The 7,693-nt window shown below is 33.5% G+C and overlaps 1 pseudogene; it reads left to right on the forward strand.

Moving 5' to 3' along the window:
- The first annotated feature begins 422 nt into the window (after positions 1–422).
- On the forward strand, positions 423–541 carry LOC111737426 (annotated as a pseudogene).
- Positions 542–7,693: the final 7,152 nt, after the last annotated feature.

Here is a 7,693-nt window from a genome sequence, read left to right on the forward strand (position 1 = left end):
TGTAATGAAGAAGAATGGGAGAGAAAAAGAGAGAGATAAAAAAAATAAAGTAGATAATACTGGCTAACCTGGCATTTGGAATCATATAAACATCATTTTTTATTTCCCTCTACTTGAAATTAACATTAGCCAAACTTGGTTTACAAAGCAAAATTAAAAAATTGAGCTTTTCAAGATTCTCAATGGATTAACTCTTGACCTCTTTGTTGTTATCTCACAACTTAAAGCAAGTGGTGGGGAGCCCTAGAGATTATACTGATGGAATATTTCTTAAAAATTCAAATATGTCTTTAATTTACAACTCAGTGAGAACTATTAATTAATAAAATCTTCTTTAAAGAATACTTTATATTTATTTTTAAACTGAGGAAATGAAGTACCATAAGCATACACTTTAGTGTCAGTTAAGAGTTGGAAGTTGGGACTACGGCCATACCATCCTGAAAAAGCCCGCTCTTGTCTGATCTCGGAAGCTAAGCAGGGTCGGGCCTGATTAGTACTTGGATGGGAGACCACCTAGGAAGACCGGATGCTGTAGGAGTAAAGACAAAAAAAAGAAAAAAGAGAGAGTTGGAAGTTGGATTCAGTCAATGGTAATGGAGACAAGTATTAACAGTAGCTAGGATTAGATTAGTGAATACAGAAAGAGGCACACAAGTTAGCCGAGGTTCCACTCCCCAAATCACAAGATGGCTGCTAGTGCACCAGCCATCTATAGAGGAAAGACTTAACTTAGAAGGCCTGAGTTTTTCAAACCTTGCACATTCTCAATAGTGGGCCATCTTTATAATGGGTTAGCCCTTGACCAATTCTTAGGAATCTAGGTCTTTGAATGTTCTAGCTGATAAGAATATTTTGTAAGCTTGGGGGCCTTTAAACATGCTTTGCCAGTTTTTCTAGATAAATTGTGCAAACAAATGTAATTTATAGTGAACACCTGCTTTCCTTTGGGGATCTAGAAGGACTGTGGTAAGTTCTACAGGCATTGTATGCTTATGTGACTGATCCTCATTAAAACCCTGGACTCCTAGGTTTAAGCACAAGGGAGCTTCCCTAGTAGAAAAAACTTTGCACATGTTTTCATACATTGTTGCTAGATAAATTAAGCACATCTTATGCAGCTCCACTGGAAGTAAAATTTTAGAAGCTCAAGACTGGTTTCCTCCAGACTTTGTCCCTTGCACTTTTCCCTTTGCTAATTTTCTGTTATATCAATTTGCTGTAATAAACTGTGACCACAACAATAAGAACTTCTGGATCCTGTGAGTCCTTTTGGCATACCAACAAATCTGAGGGAGACTGAGGAATTTCTGACAGAGTATCATATTCTCATTTGAGGCATCAGAAAGGAAAATGCACAGGGAGGAAAAATAATGACTCTTCATACAACATTTATTTAAATCTGTTTCTTCCCTTATCTTTATCTGTGCACAATGCCCAGGGTTCTGATATCAAAAAAAGGAGAATGAATATTAAACAGCCAACCAACTTTGTCTTTGCCCAACCAAATATCAACTTGTTTTCACCCATAAATGGATGAAAAACACCCTTCCTTCAAAGTAAACAACCCCTGTGTGTCATAGAATTTCTGCATAGGGCTCAAGAATCAGGATCTCTGAGTTACATAAACGTTTGTGCACGTTGTGTCTGGGTATGGCTCCTGTAACCTGTAGATTAAAATGCTATAAGAGAAAAATGAGAAATGCATAGTAGTCAAATGCTACCTCATATGAATAGCCTTGAGGCCTGGCTCTAGCAGTGTAATATGTTCTTCAATCAACCAATCTGACAGGCTCTAATTAACCTCTTGAATAGTTTATACCCTGTTCATTTTCCTCTGAGATCCAAGCTTTGAATTTTTTCTTGCCCAATATATCTTGACCATATTTGAGGTGAGCAGCAAAGATTCTTGGGGACTATAGAACATGCACAGCCTACTTCCTACTATTGTAAACTGAGTATTTTCTTTGTAAATTGAATTGTCATACCTCCTTGAGACAAAAATTTGACAAATCATAATATTTATAAAAGAATGTTAGGCATCCAATCCAATGTGCCTAGGAAATATGGATATTTAAAACTGTGTGTATGTTTGCGTGTGTGTGTGTGTATTTATATATAATTGCTTTAGATGTATTCAATATAGATAACTTTATAAACATACTTAATAGAATTGTTCAAATCTAGCATTATTCAGAATATTAAAATACATTTAATTTGTCTTGATAACAATTGCCTACTAAGAATTGAACACGGAATTACAAGGAATATTTGAATGATTCATACTTTTCATGGAGAAGGTGTCCTAGAAGACACATAACATTTGTTTCCCTTCAATTATGTTCTTTCTAGACCTGTTCAGGGTGTAGGAGTTACCGAAGTTAGAACAGCATTAACAAAGGGTAAAGAAAAGAGATCATAAATATGAAAAAGTTCACTTTAAATCTCTTTAATGTAGAATTAAAGTCCATAATGTTAACTAAAAGGACTTGGCCTGAAACATTTAGATAAAACAAAATTCTGAGAGATATTATATAAGCCATAAAGTAATTGATTTACCTTTTTTCCTGTGACTAAGAAAATGTTGTTGTTTTGTATTAGTACTTTTTTTTTTTTTTACAGAAGCACACGGTATAAAAATTAAGTGATTTAGGATTTCAAAAAATATATTCACAATAGTGTTCACTTTTTATTTCCCTTCCCAAATTAAAATGAAAACATGCCAAGTTACTTTATTTTCAGAATAAACCCCTAATCAGAAGTCCTAACAAAAGAAATAGTTACTAAATTATTAATAAAAACTAAAATTTCAAGTTTTACTAAGAAGTGAATATTCAAAATAAAATCCAGAAAGAAAGAATGAGTAGCTGTAGACACCTATTTCACTCAAGAGTTTAGGTCTCAGATCCTAGGTGAAGGAGTTAACACGCTGTGGTATAAGCCTTTCTATGGCAAAGGAGCCAATAAGTTTGTTGATTGCTTGTTTGTTTACTTTAACATAATTGAAAAAAATGATATGGAACCAAAAAAATATGTTTTCTCTTTCTTTCTGCCAAGGGTTTCTTCAACCCAGTCTTATTTCATTATATTTTCTCTCTTGACATTTCTCAAATATTATAACATTATTTTATTTTTCAATCTAGAAATTTAAAATACAACAATATCTTGCTGTTTCTAGAAATGTGTTATTTGTGCTTGGATACCACATAATACATGTAATGCTCTCTCTATTTTTTTTTCCTTCTGGCAAAATGTGAGAAATATGGTTATATTTATGCTAGTGGCTCTCTAGCTTTTTTACTCCATGATATCTTCTACTAAAAATGAAAAAAAAAGGAATTAGATGAGGAAGAGGAGGAGTGGGAGAGGTGTGTGGAGGAGACAAAGAAGAAGAACAAGATCATGAAGGAGAAGAACAAAAGGAAGAATTATAAGAGTGGTAATAGTAGTAGTATACCACAAGAGAAGTCTTCACTTCTCACTCTTTCTCTGTCTCAATCTATCCATTTATCTGTATTTGTATTGATCCTATGTCTTAAACATTTTTTTTTTTTTGCAAGAATGTCACATTATCTAATACTTGGCATTTTTAATGGGGGAATCTTTTCCCATCTCTTCCATTGTCATGGAACTTACTTCATGGGTCATCCTCTCTCTCACTTGTGACTCCAAATTTTTCACTCTACTGTTTCTTTCCTCTCAGAAAGTAAACATTTTCACAATTCCATCATCTCCAAAAACAAAATGTACAAATAATTTTTAGTTGGACTTTACTTATCTGTAATCTACTAAAGCTACACCATCTTTCTCCTTCATAGCCAAGATTCTAAACACAGTATTTTCCTCTCCCTATTTTACATTCCAATTTTCATTTGTTTTCAATCCACTGAAGTTGAATCCAATTCAACTATTCAAGTGGAAAATGTTCTTAGAAAAGTTCGAGTACACCCAGCTTCCATACTCAGGTACACTTTTAAGTTGGGAATTTCTCTTCTAGGTGGCATATAGGACTGTTAGATTGTATCTCATTTCATCCTTTAAAATGCATTCATTCTTGGCTCCCATAAAACTAATGTGTCTTGAAACAATATCTCAAAATTTGTTTTTTTCTGGACATTTTTTCTCAATTACTTTTCCGGACTCTTTTTCTTTCACACTGATAACTGGTGTTGCATAGCATTCCTTTTTTGGTTCAAATTTCTTTCCACTCTTCAAACTCTCTGTAAGTGATTTTATGCATATTCATGTACTAATAACTGATAAATGTTATTAGTTAACATTAATCACAAATATCTTTACATGCACATAATATATGTGCATTGAGTAGCTCTAATTAAATTTCATACAGAAAACTCATCCTCAGAATGTCCAAAACTGAACTTCTCATCTTCTTTCACTCTCACCTTCATTGCCATTCTCAATAATCACTACCATCTGTATTAATGAATCATCAAACAAGTTATTCATAATTCTAATCACCAAAAATAATCCTACTTATTCATCGTGCAGCTCCATTCCCAAAATATCACATTCTCCATGCCTATTACCATTCCCTTAGTCAGATCTTCCTTTTCATACCTGAGTTACCACAGCAGTCTTCTATCAGGTATTCCTGCTTTCAGGCCCCAAATGTCTTATTATTTATCTATTCTCCGTAAAATATATTCACTTTTAATCACTGATTATTTATCCTAAATACTAAATAAACTAAATACTCTGTCTGGAGAGTGGGAAAAAACATGGAATTGGAATATTGTTGAGAGGTCAGGGTTGAAATAAACATCTATGTTCATTAAGTGCTTACACTGCACCATTCATTTTACTCACATTATCTCATTTTAATCCTCTTAGTAGTCCTATGGGCAAGGTATTATGATTATACAAATTTTAAAGATAAAGAAACTAAAGTACAAAGACATTAGATTTTTCACCCCAAATCACACATCTTGTAACTAAATAGAGATATGATCATCCAGGAAGTCTGAGTCCAAGATCCATGCTCCTTGGAACTATATGCAATTATTGAAACCACCATAAATTACACCTCTTGTTTTCCACGATGAATAAAATATCAAAAATTCTAGTATAACAGACTGTGCTTTGAAAGACAACTGTGTTAAGGTTGAGTGAGAGGAGCAACCAGAGAGGTAGACCAACCAGAATAAAACATCAAATCCAAAAGGAAAATTTTCTTTAGAAAACAGGATATGATCCAGAATGATTGAAGGTTTTTAAAATGGTGAATTGGTACAAATTATTTTTAAAAAGTATTCCAATTTCTCTTAAACAATAATTGACTACATTTTGAAATACAGTTTTATTGGAGTGGGAATTTTTGTAAATAAACTCTGGGTTACAACATTTTAATGTTTTATTACAGTTGATAATTTGTAAAAACAGAATAAAATAAAAAGATTCCCCAAATTTTCAATATGGGCTTCATGCTAAAAATAAAACACTTTATTTGTTACTAAAATAGTACAAATAAAGAAAATAGAGAAACTGTCATGCTATTTTAATAACTATTTCAATATGAATAGAAAAAACAATGAATAACACATGTTTGCTTGGTGCTAATGATATAGTGTTTTGCAGACTTACAGATAAAGCAAAATGCATCATTTGAACCAGATGTTGGAATACTTTAGGATTAGTATCTATGGACAAATATTTCAGAAAATATATGGAAAGATAACCACATATTTGCTACTGGGAGTTCTCTTTGTAAGTGTCTTTATGTTGCACTTTACTTGGTTTCTCAAAATGACACTACAATCTGTTCTCAATAGTATATATATATTTAAAATCCCATAGGAGAGGCAGTTCAGCAGAGTGGTTAAGAGCTTAGATTCTGTAGTCACATTTTTGGCTTTATCATTTTCTGGCTATGGGATCTTAGGAAACAATCTATCGGAGCCTCAAGTGCATCATTTGTAAAATAAGCATGATAATAGTTAAATCTACCTCATAGGACTGCTGTATTGTTTAGATTAAGATAATATCTGTAAAGTGCTATACACTGAAACAACACTAGAAGTAGCTAGTAGTATTGTCATTATTATTACTACAACTTTCTTTCATTATTACTGCTAATAAACACTCTTCAAAGTTATTTACTGTTAATCTGAGCATTGTTTCAGTCTTACTCACTGTCAGTATCTCTGCTTATATCCTGAGAAGTAGTATGTCAAGTAGGCTCTTTTAGGTTCCATGGCACAGAATCACACTCTGTCATCCTAAAGTGTTTAGGGCTTATTTTTATAATATATAGAGAAGTTTGGAAAAATAGGAAGTGATCTAGAAGACACTCCAGACCTAAAATATACTTTCTTACTGTTCTTCACACAACCCTGGCTCTGGCTATAGCTGTAATGATTCAGAAGCATCTCTACTGGTCACTTCTGCAGACACAGGTATTGCCTGGGCTCTAGGGAAATAATTCCGCCTATTCAATACCCAGTTGTTTCTGCTGAGCTTGCTACACCTAAACTGACTCTAATGTCAGGGTGAGTAATTTCAATTCAAACTCACCTGGAAATGTGTACTTTGAAGGATTGGCCACTGCTTTCCCTTTGATCATCACATAGTTTGCTATGCAATAATCCTTTGTTAATCAACTGTGTAGCAGAAAGGGAACAGAACACTGAAAGATCAACACAAACGTGGCTGTTATTTCAAGGCTTCTAAAAGGGATCAGACTGGTAGACGCCTTGTATCCAGTACATGATGCATGTTAGGGGCACAGCAAGATGCTTTATTAACTTGTTGGCTTATCCACTAAACCATTAGGAGTTTCAAAATATGGCATTTATATTGATAACGTATTCGTTGGAGTGTCATTTGACACTACCTCTCCAGGAGACCCTGATTTGGAAACTGCTTTCTTGATTTTACCATGGGATGGCAGGGGTCAGTCTGCACAGCTGTTTTGTACAAACATGACCTTGTCCTCTCACCAGGCCAGGCAGAACCATCAGATTCCATTCTCTAAAGATGATTTCTTACTCAAGCTTATTCATGGCTCAATTCCTGGAATTTAAAATTGGGACTGAGAAAGTAAAGTCTGCTGCAGGTGCAACATTTCATCTTACGGTTCATCATTGGCTGTAGCTTTTTGGTTTTGGTTTAGTTTTGTTTGTTTGTTTGTTTGTTTGTTTTTTGCTTTGTTGTTATGCTATGTTTTGTTCACTTGCTTGTTTGTTTTGTTGTTGTTATACTATATGGTCAGAAAATTAAGAATAAGCTTACCTTTGAAAGAGAAAATTGAAGCAGACACAATTGATACTCTTGTATCATTATAACAGATACCCCCCCATTGCTTAAGCTAATGCCTGTGAGTATCTGCTATTTGACACTAAGAATCCCAATAACCAATTTAAAGACAAACTAAATTTTCCTCCCAAGGATGCAACCTAGGGACTAAAGTGGCATAGATTATATAAAAAATTTTCAAAATAAATTTTGCAACTATTTTGCTGTCATAAAAGGAGACAAACTTTGATTATTGCATTCTGTGAATAAAATGGTTTTTATGACCTCAGCTACTCACTTCATGCTTAAGTTCTTTGTTTTGTCCTTCTTATTAAAATTTAAGGTCGTAAACTCTTTCTTAGTGACATGTAGTAAAAATAATTATCTCAGGATCTTTCATTCAAAAAACACTTATTCTCATTGTTTAGAAATATAGATATAA

Source organism: Pteropus vampyrus, unplaced genomic scaffold (assembly GCF_000151845.1).
Source record: "Pteropus vampyrus isolate Shadow unplaced genomic scaffold, Pvam_2.0 Scaffold26, whole genome shotgun sequence".
In the NCBI taxonomy this organism is placed as follows: Eukaryota; Metazoa; Chordata; class Mammalia; order Chiroptera; family Pteropodidae; genus Pteropus; species Pteropus vampyrus.